The 16,597-nt window shown below is 41.9% G+C and overlaps 1 protein-coding gene and 1 non-coding gene across 2 annotated transcripts in view; both read left to right on the forward strand.

Annotated features, from left to right (window-relative positions):
• The window catches only part of RPS18 (ribosomal protein S18), a 193,827-nt gene that overhangs the window by 44,195 nt on the left and 133,035 nt on the right, over window positions 1-16,597 (forward strand). The gene's annotated exons all lie outside the window — the stretch shown is intronic.
• LOC132668146 (small Cajal body-specific RNA 20) lies at window positions 3,614-3,739 on the forward strand. Its single transcript, XR_009605505.1, has one exon.

A 16,597-nucleotide genomic window follows, 5' to 3' on the forward strand; every position in this document is an offset into this window, starting at 1 on the left:
GGGGGTCGTCGGGTTTTCGGGGAGTGGGGGTCGGGCGCCCCCAGCTCTGCGCCTCTGCTGCTCGCAGCGCACTTCGTGTCGCGGGGACGCCGAGGGCGCCGGCCGTCTCCCGGGGTGCGGCGTCTGGACGGGCAGGTCGTAGCCGGGAGGAGAGGGCGCGCTTCCGCGGGGAACCGGGGAAGGACACGCCAGTGACCGAGCTGGGGCTGCTGAAGGGCCCGGAACGGGGCGAAGCGGGTCCCGGCGCGGACGCGGGCCGAGGGGCGGGGCGTGCAGACTGTGTGTGCCGGAGCGTACGGGCTCCCTCGCGCTGTCGCTGGTGGCGGGAAGGGGGCTTTGGGGCTGCGGTTGAGGGACAGGGAGCCAGGTCTGGAACGCGAGGGCAGGGCCAGGAGGGGCTGGGCAGGAGACAAGAGAAAGCGAGGTCCTCGGGGCTCGCAGACCTGCACCTGGCTGGCCGTGGGGGCGAGAGGAACAGAGGAGGCAGGGGGTGCAGGCGTGGCCTGTGGGACTGGCAGGCGCTGACCCGGCCTCCAAGCGCAGCACCGCCTCCTGGCGCAGTAGGAAGAAACGCTGGTGGGGAAAGACCTTTGGGTCTGAGACGCTTGAGGGACACAGGTGAACAGTTACTATAAAATAGGGTCTGGAGCCGATGAGAAGGCTCTGGCTTTCGTGAGATCATCGAGGAGAGCGGATCCTGGGAGAGGAGAGCAAAGGACTGACCCTCAGAAACCTAGACAGTTGTGATGTTGGCTAACAGACAAAAGCCTGGGAAGGAAACCAGAAAATGAAGAGCAGGTATTAGGAGAGTCGGACAGAGAAGTGTGCCAGAAACTGAGGTCGACAGGGTGACTAAACCAATGGGAACAATGACTTGGGAAGATGAAGACAGGTTGAAATGTGGGTTGGGAAATCAGGGAGACGGGGAGAGCAGGCTGGCTGCAGCACCGGGAGCAGGAGCTGAGAAGTAAGGCGGGTGAGTGTGGAGCCTAAGATCTATGGGGGCTGAGATGGCATTTTAGTTGTCTTTGATTTCCCATCGCTGGGCATAGCGTAGCGTTGGGGCTCAATGGTGCTGTTCTTTAAGGAACAGAGAAGAGAGCTGAGCTTCTTTACAGAGCTGTTCTTTACAGAGAAGAGAGCTGAGCTTCTTTCTGGCAACTTGTGCAGAGGAAGAGACCAGCGAGAATAGCATTGAGGAGTGGAGGAGTGAGCTGTGAACAAAAACAAGGACTCTTGTCACAGAGACAAAGGAAAGGATGAAGGGTGAGAGAAGGGACTGGTTGTGGGTGTCCCCAGCTTTTGTTTCTTCTTGGGAAAGTGGAAGACAAGGTCATCTGCTAAGAATGAGATAGTGGACAAATCGGGTGGGAATTAAGACAGTGACATCTTTTTTTTTTTTGTCTTTTTTTTTTTTAACTTTTGAGAGACAGAGCCCCCTGGGCGAGGGGCAGAGAGAGAGAGAGAGGGAAACACGGAATCTGAAGCAGGCCCCAGGCTCTGTGCTGTCAGCACAGAGCCCAACGCGGGGCTTGAACTCATTGACGGTAACATCATGACCTGAGCTGAAGTCAGACACTTAACCAACTGAGCCGCTCAGGTGCCCCAAGAGAGTGACATCTTTTAAAACTCAAGTTGTTGGGGTGCCTGGGTGGCTCAGTTGGTTAAGCAGCCAACTTCGGCTCGGGTCATGATCTCATGGTCCGTGTGTTCGAGCAACGCGTCAGGCTCTGTGCTGACAGCTCAGAGCCTGGAGCCTGCTTCTGTTTCTGTGTCTCCCTCTCTCTCTGCCCCTCCCCCATTCACGCTCTGTCTCTCTCTGCCTTTCAGAAATGAATAAATGTTTAAAAAATAATAATAATAATACAATAAATAAGTAAATAAAATTCAAGTTGCTGGAGCACCTGGATGGCTCAGTAGGTTGAGCCTCCGACTTCGGCTCGGGTCATGACCTTGCGGTTCGTGAGTTCAAACCCCACATCAGGCTCACTGCCGTCAGCCTGTAGCCTGTCAGCGCAGAGCCCACTTCAGATCCTCTGTCCCCCTTCTCCCTGCCCCTCCCCAGCTTGCACGCTCCCAAAAACGAAATAAATAAATTTTTAAAAAGACAAGTTGCCGAGTTAATTAGGTGGGAGAAATGCCCAAAGACGAGAAATAGGAATGGTAAATTATTGAGGGCCTCCTACAGACTTTGTAGGGTTGCAGATCTGCTGAATGGCACCTTTTTCTCTAGCAATGATCAGCTGCCAGATAGCAGAGAGTGCTGGATGCCAGCCTAAGGAGTTTGGGTTTATCTTCAAAGGGCCCCAAGCCCTGCTCACCAGAATCTCCTAGAAATCTTCCCTAAAGCACAGATTCCCCAGACTCTCTGCCCAGAGACCCAGATTCAGTGGGTGGTGAGGTCTGGAAATCTGTATTTTTAATTAGCTCTCTACTGACTCCCATGTAGCCAATTAAGTGATGGCAGACCCTGAAGATTTTTTTTTCAGTTTTATTGAGGTATAATTGACAAATAGGAATTATATATATTTAAGGTGTTCAACTTGATGTTTTGATGTATGTATGCATTGTGAAATGATCGCTACAATCAAGCTAATTAACATATTCATCACCTCACGTGGTAGCCATTGTCTTTCTGTGTATGCGCACACACGTGTGTGTGTTGAGAACATGAGATCTACCCTCAACAAATTTCAAGTATGCAATACGGTATTGTTAACTGCAATCACCATGCTGTACATAAGATCTCCAGAACCTATTCATCTTGGATAACTGAAAATGTATACCCTTTGACCAATATCTCCCCGTTTCCACCTCCCCTTAGCCCCTAATTACCACCATTCTTCTCTCTGCCTCCATGAATTTCACTTAGATCCCACATGTAGTATTTGTCTTTCGGTGTCTGCCTTATTTTACTTAGCATAGTGTTAGCCATATAGCTAATTTAGCATGTGTATTATGCATAATAATATATATATGCAATATATGTATTCCTACATACATACAATAGATATATGCTCAGAAGTGAGGTTATTAGATCATATGGTAGTTCTATTTTTAATTTTTTGAGGACACTCCGTACTGTTTTCCATAATGGCTCTATCAATTTCCACTTCCACTACCAGTGTACAAGAACTGCCTTTTGTCCACATCCTCGGCAACACGTATCTTTTGTCTTTTGATAATAGCCCTTCTAACAGGTATGAGATATCTCTTCTCGTTGTGAAGGAGCTTTCCCCCGATGTTTTCTTCTGGGATTTTATGGTTTCAAGCCTATGTTTAAGTCTTTAATACATTTTGAGCTGATTTGCATATATGGTGTGAGACAAGGGCCCAGTTTCATTTTTCTGCATACACGTACCCAATTTTCCCTACAATATTTATTGAAGAGACTCTCCTTTCCCCATTGCATGTTTTTGAAACTCCTCGTGAAGACCAATTGACCATAGATGCACTGATTTTATTTCTGGGCCCTCTATTCTGTTCCATTTGCCTATATGTCGGTTTTTATACCAGTACCATACTGTTTTCGATTACTTTGTAATATATTTTGACATTAGGGCCTCTCTCCCACGGGACTGCGGGGGGCCCCTTTTCTCCTCGGCCAGGTCTGGAGGCCGAGCTGCTGATCAGATCCAGATCTGGAGGCCGAGGCAAGATCAGCTTCAAGATCAGCCCTTGAAGATCATTGTCAGGACTGCCACAAGCTGGCAGCCTTGTTTTCCTGCCTCAGACATCTGTGGTTGCTGGGAGCCCTCACTTGGTCTATACCAGGCATGCCAACCCCATAGCCAGACTAGGGTCTGAAGTGGCAACACTGGTCATGGGGCCTACAGCTCTCCTCAGATAGTGCTAGGTTCTCATGGGCTGAACCTGGCCTGTGTTGCCCCAAAAGTAGCTTGGCCCCTTGTCTGCCCCATAGGCAACACCTAACAAACACCTAAACAGGTAGTGATCTACAACAAAGATCCCTGTGAGGGAGTGGGGCCTCTCACCTCCTGCTCTCCTACTAAACAACTGCTTTGGCCCCAGGGGATATTACTGGGAGAGGAGAGGGTGCCCACAAGTGAGGACTTGTGTTGTAGAAGGGTCATCTGAGGCCACCTAACTCAGAGAGGATCACCATTTTTCCCTATGTGGATTAGCTTGGGTGCCAGCCAGGCCACTCCATCCACCCACTCAGAGCTGTGTCTCCTGCCATAGGGTCCTGTACAGGATTGTGAGAAGTGGGTTGGTGAGGAAGAGCCCCGAGTGAGTGCTGGAGAATAAGGAGCAACACAAGCATCAGGGCAAGGAGGTCAGACCTGGCACTCAGTACACCGGCCATAAGCACGAGCCCCACTTGCAAGCAGTTACCTCTATCTAATCAGACAGCTCGGGCTCCACACAGTTGCAAGTGGGAAGTTTTATGTGTTGAAGTGCCTACTTCGTCAACTAACAAAATAATGTTTTAGAGAAGTTTTCAAGCTCTAACAGTTTTTCTTCACTAACAAAAGTTCTGAAAGCATCTTACTGTGTTCTAAAAGCAATAAACCACTTTCTGTGGAAAAAAAATTAGGAAATGTGATGCCTCCAGATTTGTTCTTGCTCAGATTTGTTTTGGCTATTTCGGGTCTTCTGTGTTTCCTGTGATTAAGATTATTTTTTTTTATTTCTATAAAGAATTCCATTGGGATTTTGACAGGAATTGCATTGAATCTGTAAATCACCTTGAGTAGTGTGGACATTTTAACAATATCCTTCCAGTCCATGAGTACTGAGGTCTTTTCATTTATTTGTGTCTATTTGGATTTCCTTCATCAATGTTTTATAATTTTTGGTGTACAAATTTTTCATCTTTTTGGTTAAGTTTATTCCTAGGTATTTTAGTTTTCTTTTGTTGCCATGTGATTTTTTCCTTAATTTTCTTTTCAGATAGTTCTTGTTAGTATATACAAACACCACTGATTTTCATATGTCGATTTTGTGTCCTGGAACTTTACTAGATTTGTTTATTAGTTCTAACAGTTTTGTTGTTGTTTAATCTTTGGAGTTTTCTACATGTATAATCATGTCATCTACAAACAAAGATAAATTCAGTTCTTCCTTTCTGTTTTGGATGCCTTTCATTTCTTTTTCTTGTCTAATTGCTCTGGCTAGGATTTCCAGTACTATGTTGAAGAGAAGTGGCAAGAGTGGGCATTGTTGCCTTATACCAGATCTTAAAAGATTTCAGGGGTTCCTCATTGATTATGGGGTAGGTTGTGGGCTTTTAATATATGGCCTTTCTTGTGTTGAGGTAAATTCCTCTACCTTTATTTTGTTGATAGCATTTATCCCAAATGGATGTTGTCAAATGCTTTTTCTGTGTCTATTCATCTATCATGCGATAATTGTGTTTATCTTCCATTCTTTTTTTAATGTTTATCTTTGAGAGAGAGAGACAGAAAGAGTGTGCGTGAGGAAGGGGCAGAGAGAGAGGAAGACACAGAATCTGAAGCAGGCTCCAGGCTCTGAGCTGTCAGCACAGAGCCCAACACGAACTGTGAGATCATGACCTGAGCCGAAGTCGGACGCTTAACCAACTGAGCCACCCAGGCACCCCTCTTTCATTCTGTTAATATGGTGTGTCACATTGATTGATTTGCCAATATTGAACCATCTTTCCATCCCACAGATAAATCCCCCTTGGTCATGGTGCGTAATCCTTTTAATGTGCTGTTGAATTGGTTTACTAATATTCTATTGAGAATTTTAACATCTGTGTTCATTAGGGATACTGGCCTGTGGTTTTCTTTTCTTGCATTGTCTTCATCTGAATTTGGTATCAGGGTGATGCTGGGCTCATAAGTGGTTTGGAAATATTCCTTCCTCTATTTTTTGGAAGAGCTTTAGAAGGATTGGTACTAATTCTTCTTTGAGTGTTTGATAAAATTCACCCATGAAGCCCTCTGGTCCCAGGCTTTTCTTTGTTGGGAGGTTTTTAATTATTACTTCAGTTTTCTAATTTTTTATTGGTCTTTTTAAGCTTTATTTCTTCTTGATTCTATCTTGTTATTATCTAGGAGATTTTCCATTTCTTCCAGCCTACCAGATTTTTTGGCATATAATTGTTCATAAAGTTCCCTATGATCTTGTTTATTTCTATGGCATCCATTTAATGTTTCCTCTTTCACTTCTGATTTTATTTATTTCAGTCTTTTCTCTTTTTTCTTAGTCTACTAAGAGCTTATCCATTTTTTTAATCTTTTCAAAAAACCAACTCTCAGTTTTGTTGATACCATCTATTCTTCTATTCTCTATTTGGTTTGTTTCTGCTCTAATCTTTATTTCTTTCTTTCTGCTAACTTGGAGTTTAGTTTGTTTTTTTCTAGTTCCTTGAGGTGTAAACTTAGGTTGTTTACTTGAGATCTTCTCCTTTTTTTCTTTTTTCTTTTTCTTTTTTTCGCTAAAAATTTCCTTCTTAGTACTACTTTTGCTGCATCCCATAAGTTTTAGTATGTTATGTTTTTATTTTCCTTTTCTCAAGATATTTTTTTTAAATTCCCTTTGGCCAACTGTTGAAGAATATGGTCTTTAATTTCCACATATTTGTGAATGTTCCCATTTTCTCACTGTTATTGAGTTCTAATTTCATTCCATCATGATTGCAAAAGATACTTGATATGATTTTGATCTTCTTAAATCTGTTAAAACTTATTTTTTGACCTAATATGTGGTTTATCCTGGAGAATGTTTTGTGTATGCTTGAGAAGAATATATATTCTTATGCTGTTGGGTGGAAAATACTGTGTGTATGTTTTAAGTCCATTTATTCTATAGTGTTGTTTAACTCCACTGTTTATTTATTGATTTTCTGTCTGGAAGTTCCACCCATTGAAAATGTATTGAAGTCTCCTACTATTATTGTATTGCCATCAATTTCTCCTTTCAGATCTGTCAGTATTTGTTATATATACTTAGGTGCTCTGATGTTGGGTGCATTTATATTCACATATCTTCCTATTGAACTGGCCCTTTTATCTTAATGTAATGACCTTCTTTGTCTCTAAAGACAGTTTTTTACTTAAAGTCTATTTTGTCTGATATATTTATGGCCATCCTTATTTTCTTTTGGTTATTATTTGCACAGAATATCTTCTTTTCATTCCTTCATTTCAGCATATGTGTATCTTTAAATCTAGAGTAAGTTTTTTATAGACAGTATATAGTTGGAAATTGGATTTTTTATGTATGTCTTTTCATTGGGGACTTAAGCGATTTGCATTTATAGTAACTTTTGATTAGAAAGGATTTTTTTAAATTTTTATTTATTTATTTATTTTGAGAGAGACAGAGACAGCACATGTGGGGGAGTGCAAGAGAGAGAATACCAACTGCAGCAGAGAGAGAGGGCAAGAGAGAGAATACCAAGTGCAGGGCTCAAACCCACTAACTGTGAGATCATGACGTGAACCAAAACTAAGAGTCTGATGCTTAACTGACTGAGCCACCCAGGCACCCCAGGAAGGATTTAAATATTGCCATTTTGTTAACTGTTTTCTGTTCATCTTATAGTTCTTTGTTCCTCTTTGTCTTTTGTGTTCATTTTTTTAATATACTATTGATTGGTTTTATTTTTTTTTTTTTAATTTTTTTTTCAACGTTTTTTATTTATTTTTGGGACAGAGAGAGACAGAGCATGAACGGGGGAGGGGCAGAGAGAGAGGGAGACACAGAATCGGAAACAAGCTCCAGGCTCCGAGCCATCAGCCCAGAGCCTGACGCGGGGCTCGAACTCACAGACCGCGAGATCGTGACCTGGCTGAAGTCGGACGCTTAACCGACTGCGCCACCCAGGCGCCCCTATTGATTGGTTTTAATTCTTTTCTCTTTTGTGTGGCTTCTGTAGGTATTCTCTTTGTAGTTACAATGGGCTTATACAAAATATCTTCTAGTTATAACACTTTGTTTTAAGCTGTTTTAAGGTGACAACTCATCTTCACTTGCATACAAGTACTCTACACTTTTACCTCTCCCCTTACCTCCACATTAGATGTTATTGATGTCACAATTTACATCTATTTATGTTTTATATCCGTTAATATGATTTTAGTTATAGTTATGTACAATGCTTCTGTCTCTTAACTTTTATACTAGAATTAAAAGTGATTTGCTCACCACTGTTACATATTTACCAATGTTACACCTTTACCAATGTGTTTCATACTTTATTAAGTTATCATTTTGCTGTTAGCATCCTTTCATTTCACCTCCTTCTAACATTTTTTATAAGGCAGATCTAGTGATGAACTCCCTCAGCATTTGTTTATCTGAGAAAGTCTTTATCTTCCCTTAGTTTTTGAAGGACAGTTTTTCTGGATTTGGCATTCTTGGTTGGCAGGGTTTGTTTTCTTTCAGCACTTTAAATATCTCATCCCACTCTTTTTGGCCTGCAATGTTTCTTCTGAAAAACCTACTGATAATTTCATTGAAGTCACTTTTTTCCTGCTGCTTTCCAAATTCTCTCTTTGTATTTGACTTGGATAATTTAATTATAATGGGCCTCAGTGTGGGTTTCTTTGGGTTCATCTTTAATATTCTTTAGGCTTCTTGGATCTGAATGCCTATTTCCTTCCCCAGATTGAAATTTTCAGCATTATTTCTTTGAATAAACTTTCTGCCTCTCTCTTTCTCTCCCTCTCTCTCTCTCCCTTTCTCCCTTTCCTCCTCCTCCTCCTCCCCCTCCTCCTCCTCTTCTTCTTCTTCTTCTTCTTCTTCTTCTTCTTCTTCTACTCTTTGTCTTCATCTTCATCTTTGTCTCCTCCTCCTCCTCCTCCTCCTCCTCTTCCTTCTCTTCCTCTTCCTCGTCTTCTCCTCCTCCTCCTCTCCTCCCCTCCTCCTCTTCCTCCATCTTATTCCTCTGGGATTTCCATAATGTGTGTATTGGTACATTTGATGACGTCTAAACTCCCTTAAGCTATCTTCACTCTTTTCATTACTTTTTCTTTTGACTCCTCTGACTAGATGATTTCCACTGACCTATTTTCAAGTTCATTGATCCTTTATTCTACTTGATCTAGTCTCCTATTGAACACCACTATTGAATTTTTCAGTTCAGTTATTGTATTCTTTAGCTCTATGATTTGTATTTGGTACTTACCATTTTTTCTTTGCTGAAATTCTCACTTTGTTCATGCATTGCTCTCAACTTCAGTGAGCATCTTAATGACCAGGAAGGTCATTTGATTTTCTCCTTTTATTTTAATGTAATGAGGATCTTGAAAACCAGGTAATACTCCTGCTTTGTAGGAAGTGGGTTGCAGAAAGTCCTTTCATTGCATTGTGACTCTGAGATACCTACTGGGAAAAGGGTCTTCAATTTCATCCCTTCAGTGAGTGTGGAAAATGAGTGTGACTTTGTTCCATTGATGAAGGAAGCCCAGAAAAATCTTATTTTTCATCAGGCTAAGACCCTATCTGTCACCAAATTTTTCTTTCCTGATACTTAGAGGAAGAGAGATCAGCAACCTGAGATAACTTTTCTCCTTACCTCCATAGGATTCCTGATCTGACCCAAAGACCTGTATGTGCCCTGGAACAAGTATTTTTCTAAGTTTCCTCAGTCCCAAAGGCTGGTTCTTGGACAGACCTCAGCCTCCCAAGAGGATGAAACTAGTTTCTACAGTTGTTCTCTTTAATTCCATGCACACTTTCTCTCAGGGGGGCCCTATCCAAGTTCCCTTTTTATAGTTCCATAGGTAATAAAAAGCCAGTGTTATGGTCTGTTTTCTCTTAAGAATATGCGCACCAAATCACCTCTGCCATTGCTTTTTTTGAGGATATTGGTAAGCAGTAGGAGTTAATGAAGAAGTTCATTATTGTGTATACATAAGGCAAGAAGGAAAACATGGAAAGGGGATATCCTAACTATTGGGAAAGGAGACAAATTGGACATGGACCACCTCTGAATTCACACTCTATCTTTGCACTGTCCCATATTTATGTTTTCTACCTTCATCCCTGTAGATCTGAGACCATCCTTAGTTATTCAAGGATGAGCCCACAGTGAATTTTGTGTTATACAACCTATACTCATGCAGCACTGATTCAACATGATTGCCAAAAGCATATTTTACCATTACCATTCAGAAATCAAATTAAAATCAGAATTTTAAATTAGAAATATAATGTAATAAACTTAAGCCCTTTTCTTTGCATACCGTGATAAATAGTCCTTGACCAAACAAGGCTTAGCCTCTTTAATGCAACAACTTATCAAAGATACAGATTTATCCTTTAAATAAGTCTGTAATCATCAGATCGCCTAGGCCTCCTGTCCTAGTAATTAACGCGTGTTAAAATGCTCAAACCAATAGACGCAGTTCTCTTTTTTAAACATAGACCTCCTTTTACAATCCAAAATGATTATGGGTTTTCTGTTTCATATGAAATTATCCTGAAGGTCAAGATAGGGTCTAAGTGTTCCTTCTTGCCTCAAATATGGAGTATTACCTCCTGAGGCACATACTGAGCTCTCAGAAGATCTCGGACATACCAAGGTGGAACCTCCTCTCTCCCTGGCTCCTTACAAGGGTCTCCGGCATCTTGTTAGCCCCCGGGTCCCTGCCCCCTCTCAGTTCCCACTGCCTGTTCCTCTCATGCTGCTCCCTTCCCATCATGCCCTGCATGGGACCAGCTTCTCCCATTTCTAAGAGAGGTGGAGGCTGAAATTGCAGACCTGGGTGTTACTGACCCCGGAGTGCTTGCTGGGGTCTGTAGAAAGGATGGGATCATTCAGTGAGGAAGCCCAGGAAGACGGCCCCGGGCATGGTGAACCAACCAAGACTCCTATAACCCGTTATGTGAGTGCATTGCTTCGTTTAATCCTCATAACTCAGGGATGAGGACACGGTTTTTCTTTTCCTTATCTACTCCAGGTGTATCTGCAGTGGCCACTGTGATCCAGACAGCAAGGAGAAAATGAGGCAACGCAGGGCAGGGCAGGGCGGAGCTCTGAATCCAGGTCTTATTTCCCTATCTGGTGGAGGGAGAGGAGGCGGAAGTGAAATGGCTCAGTGGGGCTCAGCCGACCAGAAAACACCAGAAGGGACATCCCGGTGTCTGGGACAGAGGCTAGAACTGACATGCCCCAGAAAGTCCCAACCTGTGTGGGGTTCAGGGATAAGAGGAAGAAAACCAAAATGGAGACATCATAATCACTTTCCTGGGATCGATGGAAATATCTTTGAAATTGATCCTTGAGTATTTTTTATTTGTAGTGACTTCTGTGAATGGATAATTTTCTTCATAATTTCGTCTTGATTTTTTGTATCATATAGGAATTCACTGATTGTTATTAAGTAATGATATATTTTACCCTTTCATTCCTTTGATATTTTTGGAAGTCTGATAATAATTTGATGGTTCCAGATATGTAATCAGAATGCAAAAATATTAATTATTTTACTCCTAATTATTACTATTTTTATTTCTTCTTGAAATTTTTATCTCCTTTATATGAGATTTCTCTGATACTTTACCACTCTGTAAAATTAACTCTCTGCTTTGTAAAGTCTTTTTCTTTTATAAATTTGTCATTTTCTCGGAGCGCCTGGTGGCTCAGTCCATTAAGCATCTGACTGTTGGTCTTGGTTTCGGCTCAGGTCATGCTCTCACAGTTGGTGAGTTTGAGTCCATCAGGCTCTGGGCTAACAGCACAGAACCCACTTCAGATCCTCTGTCTCCTTCTCTCTGAGCCTCCCCTACTTGTGCGCTCTCTCTCTCTCTCTCTCTCTCTCTCTTTCTCTCAAAAAATAAATAAACCTTAAAGAAATTGTCATATTTTTATAAATTTGTGTAGAACTACAGTAAACACCTCTGGTACTTAATAACAAAATGATAGAACTTATATTGTTAAAATTGTTTTGTATTTATTCAACTATTTCTCTGTTTTGAATTAGCCTTACACTATAATAATGAACATTTTTTGATTCCTTACTATGTGCAAGGCTCTGTTTCAAGAGATTCACAAATACTGAATATTATCCCAGTTAGATTTCCCAATAAACCAATGACATAGGCTCCATAATAATCTCCATTCTACATGAGAGGAAACTAGTCACAATGGGTTAAAAAAAAAATGAGGAACACATATCAGGAACCACATATAAATTTGTTTGTAGGGGATCATTTGGTGTTTAAAACTTCACTACCACCCCCCAAAAATATTGAAATGCAAAGAAAAGATGAACCCTGGGGTTTAACAGTAGGGAGTCCAATCCCTCTAGATCTTCAACACATTGTTTAGGATTTGCTCCATCCCAAAACACATCCAGGCAAGGGGGATGGTGTTCACCATGGAGGGGGAATGACATTCCTTGGGATTTGTTCCTAGGAAGAAAATATATAAAACAATCAAGCCTTATGACTCAGCCAGTTGCTCAAAATGAGAATCTCTCTCCTTATGTTGTCTTCAGTGAATCTTACACCGTAAAGAATCATGTGCTTTACCTCAAACTTCTGTCTGGTGAGTGACAATTTCTGCTTATTGGTTCCTTTTTCAGAATCTGACCACAGCCAGGCAATACAGAAGGCTGGCCAGGCTCATCATCTCTAATATTTTAATATAGCATATGCTATATTAATATATTTTAGGAGTGAGGCTTATTGAGTGAGAGCTGCTCTGACTGCAAGCCTCTCAGCCCCTGTCCTTTCCCAGGCTCCAGGATGGCGGTCCTGAGGATCACTGGGGCCCCAGGGATGGCAACTTGATGTCCTTGGTGATGCTGAGCTCCCCTTTGGTTCAGAGCAGAAACACCCCAGGTAAGTGCAGAGCTGCTATTCTTGGAGAACCTGCCTCAGGGAAATGGCCTTGGGGGGCCTTCCATGTGGGCCCACTCCCTGAGAAAGGCTTTGGGGCTCTGATACCATGCAATGGCTGCTAGTCTCACCAGAGAGAGGAGGAAATCAAGGCATGCGTGTATGATACCTGGTGGTCTGGAGTGATTTTGAAGGGACAAGTGTCTCACAGAGGGGTCATCAAAATGGTATTTCAAAATCTATCAAAGATCAGAAAGGGGAAATTATGGTTAGTCTGAATTGTTCAAGATCTGAAGATCACTCGATAGAATCAGTGCACCAGGTAGAGGCCCCTTCCACAGAACCAGGCAGGAACCCTCATTCCATGACCAGTGATGGCCAGAGCAGCAGAGGAGGGTGATGAGGACAAGCTTTGGTTAAGCCCATAGGATACATGCTGCAACGGTCACCTCTGCATCTTACCCCCTCCACCCCTGCACCTTGTCCAGAACTCCCACATCCAGCACAGTAGGACAGGGCCAGAGAGGAAGCGAGAAACAGGAAGTGGCATCCTTCTTAAGATGCCCCTTATGCATAATTTAATATTATAACTTCTAGGTTTCTGTATCAAATCCTCGTAGTACCTCTGAATTTCTAGTTCCAATTCACCACCAAGAATAGAATGGTGAAACAGTTTATGTTAAAATTCTCCAACTGAAACACATACTCATCCATATTCCCATATTTTGCTCCAGGCCCACGGACCCAGCAGGCGATGTGACCTTAATTGACAATTGGGACTTGAACATCAGTAAACTGGCTAACAAACTGGGATCTAAAGTAAAGCCTGACAGGATGGGGCAGGTGTATCAGAGGACTAATGAGTACAGCATGATTTGGTATAAAAGAACATTGAGTCACAAAGAGCTTAACAACTTTATTATAGGAAACTCCTGCAAAACCGTGTGTCTACTGAAAGATGGGTCTTTTCTGATGCCTAGAGGAAGACAGGAGTGCTGAAGGTCAGAGTCCAGAAGTGGTCAGAATTCTGGGTGAAATAAAAGGGAGGTGATCAAAGGAGGTTAGCATCAGGATGGACACAATGAGAGGAATAGTTCAGGGCAAATCAGCCCCACAGTGACACCAACAATCTTGTGCCCTCTACCCCATGCTATAGGCTAGGGAAGTGCATTCTCTAGATCTGACAGGCACAGAAACTGCAGTAACTACATCCACATTACAGGTCCAGGATATGTGCTCCTAGGGAATTGAAGATATAGAGACTGGGGAAAGGCCTTAGAGTCTTAGAAGGCACCAGAGATGTCTAGCATACGCAGGTATTTATTAGTCCTTAGGATTACTCTGAAAAGATGCTCTATAGGGAGGAGTCTATAGACCAGGGCCTATAGACCATCCTGTGTGGGAACCAAATTATCACCTACATCAAATTTCAACATTTATTGAGTACTTCCTATGCATCAGGCCCTTTTCAGGTGCTAAGTGTGAGTAGAATCACAGACAGGAAGTAATTGGAGGGGTGTTTGGGGACATCAGTCATTGGTGCTGAGGAGGACAGAGATTCAGAGGCACTGGAGCTTTAAAGTAGATCTGATGTTGGGGACTCCCCTATGTCTTCTGCCACATAAAGATTGTCCCCTGTAGTAGGGCAAACATAGTGGGGTTAGGATTCCCAGTATGGCATCGAATTCTCCATCCCTTTATGCCTGTCTCTTTCATTTTCTTTCTTCATCAGCACTTCAGGAGAAGGCGGTCTTCCCAGCAGATGTTGCAGACCAGTGAGAAGTCAAAGGGCACCGTGAGGAGATGTCATTTCACTCTCCTGCTCTCGTCAGCCCACGTGCTCTGAAACTCCTGAGACAGTGAGGCCCAGCAACGAGATGATGAAAGTTGAAGGAGGTAGGAGTTGGGCTGCTCTTTAAAGGGTCACCAATAACCCTTCAATACCGGCCCAGTGGATACTTACCATACCTGCCAGATTATAAACACGTAACATCATTAGCTACTTCCTCCTTCCTGAAACTTCTGCTCCCTTGCCTTAGGTGATGAAATATTCTTCTAACTTTCCTGCCACTCTGCTTCTTTGAAGTCTCTCTGAACACTTCTCTTTCTTACATTTTATATAATGAAAATAAGATAGGTGGTACTGATGTACAAATCACAGGGTGTCTAGTTTTCACTCGTGCTACATGTCCAGTGTGCCAGGAAGGTAGCTCTGCTAATTGTAGTTGCTCAGGGAGATGGGTTGAGAGACCTTCTTCGACACCTGCCCCCATAAGTTCCCAAGCAGAGTAAAGGGCCCTAATGAATCATACACTGCCTCTTAATGATCCCTCCCAGAAATAACATGTCACTTCTCACATTTTGTTATCCAAAGTAAATCATATGGCCGTATCTAATTTCAAAAGAGTTGGAATCTTTGGCGGTAACAAAGTACTCAATAAGTACACATTAAATAAATAATATATTACTCACTTATACCAGACACCTGTATTGAGGACCTACTTTGTACAAGGAACTATGCTAGGCTTTGTGAGTAAAAGGAGCTTCCAGCTCCTAAAAGGTTTACAAATTACCTACTGACCTAAGGGCCTCTGGGGTGTTGGCAATGTTCTATTTCTTGACAAAAGTAGTAGTTACATGGGTGTTTCCTTGATAATCATTGGCTGTGCCTTACTGTTTTGTGTATTTCTTACATATGTCTGCCGGTTCACAAGAAAAGGTTTTAAAAAGAGAGGCAAAGGAGAATATTCGTAATTTGAGGCAAAAACAAGAAATCAATAAATCAAGCAGAAAAACTGAGTTTTAAGAATGGTTGGAATAAAGAATATTTACATGAAACAACTATTGTCATGTCCACAACTGGAGAATAATTAATAAAGAAGAGGCCCAACAGAGGAATGCTCTCGAGGGCAATATGAAAAATTAAACAATAGGAAATATAAAAGAAAAGCTATGAGACATGAAGGATAGAAACTAACATTCTGGCATTTGGATAATTAGACACCTAGAAAGTGGGGAAAATAGTAAAAAGAGATGAAAAGATTTCCAGGCTTTATAGAAAGATGAAATAGCTTTGACATGGTGCATTGATGACAAACAGATTTTTAAAAAACATCTCTTTTAAAAACATATCTAATTACATTATAAGAAAATTGTAAGAACTTCAAAGACAAAAAGAAAATTCTCAACATTTGCAGAGAGAGCAGTTGCACCTATAAAAGAACAAGAGCAGGGGTGCCTGGGTGGCTCAGTCAGTTAAGCATCTGACTTTGGCTCAGGTCATGATCTCACAGTCTGTGGGTTTGAGCCCTGTGTCAGGCTCTGTGCTGACAGCTCAGAGCCTGGAACCTGCTTCAGATTCTGTGTCCCTCTCTCACTCTGCCCCTTCCCCACTCATGCTCTGTCTGTCTGTCTGTCTGTCTCTGTCTCAAGAATAAACATTTAAAACAATTTTTTAAAAAAAGTAGTGCCTAAGAGAAAATGTCTAGGTTTTAAACAAACCTTATCAGGAAAGGAAGCCTGAAAACAAATGTGCTAATCATTTCCATTAAGAGAATGGAAAAGTAGAAAGACAGCAAAAGAAAAAAAAATGTAAATGATAGAGACATGGGCAGAATTCAGTGAGCTAGAAAACCGAAAATAGGGAAGATAAACAAAATCAAAATTTGATTCAATGGAAGGTTTAAAGAGGTTGATACATCCATCTGACAACACTCTTAAGGAAAATGTAGGTGATTCACAATGAAAAGGAGAAACACAGACATTTTTAAATGAAAAAGGCTTGTTATGAGCAATTCTGTTCCAATAAATCTGAAAA

This window comes from Panthera onca, chromosome B2 (genome assembly GCF_046562875.1).
Source record: "Panthera onca isolate mPanOnc1 chromosome B2, mPanOnc1 haplotype 2, whole genome shotgun sequence".
Classification (NCBI taxonomy): Eukaryota; Metazoa; Chordata; class Mammalia; order Carnivora; family Felidae; genus Panthera; species Panthera onca.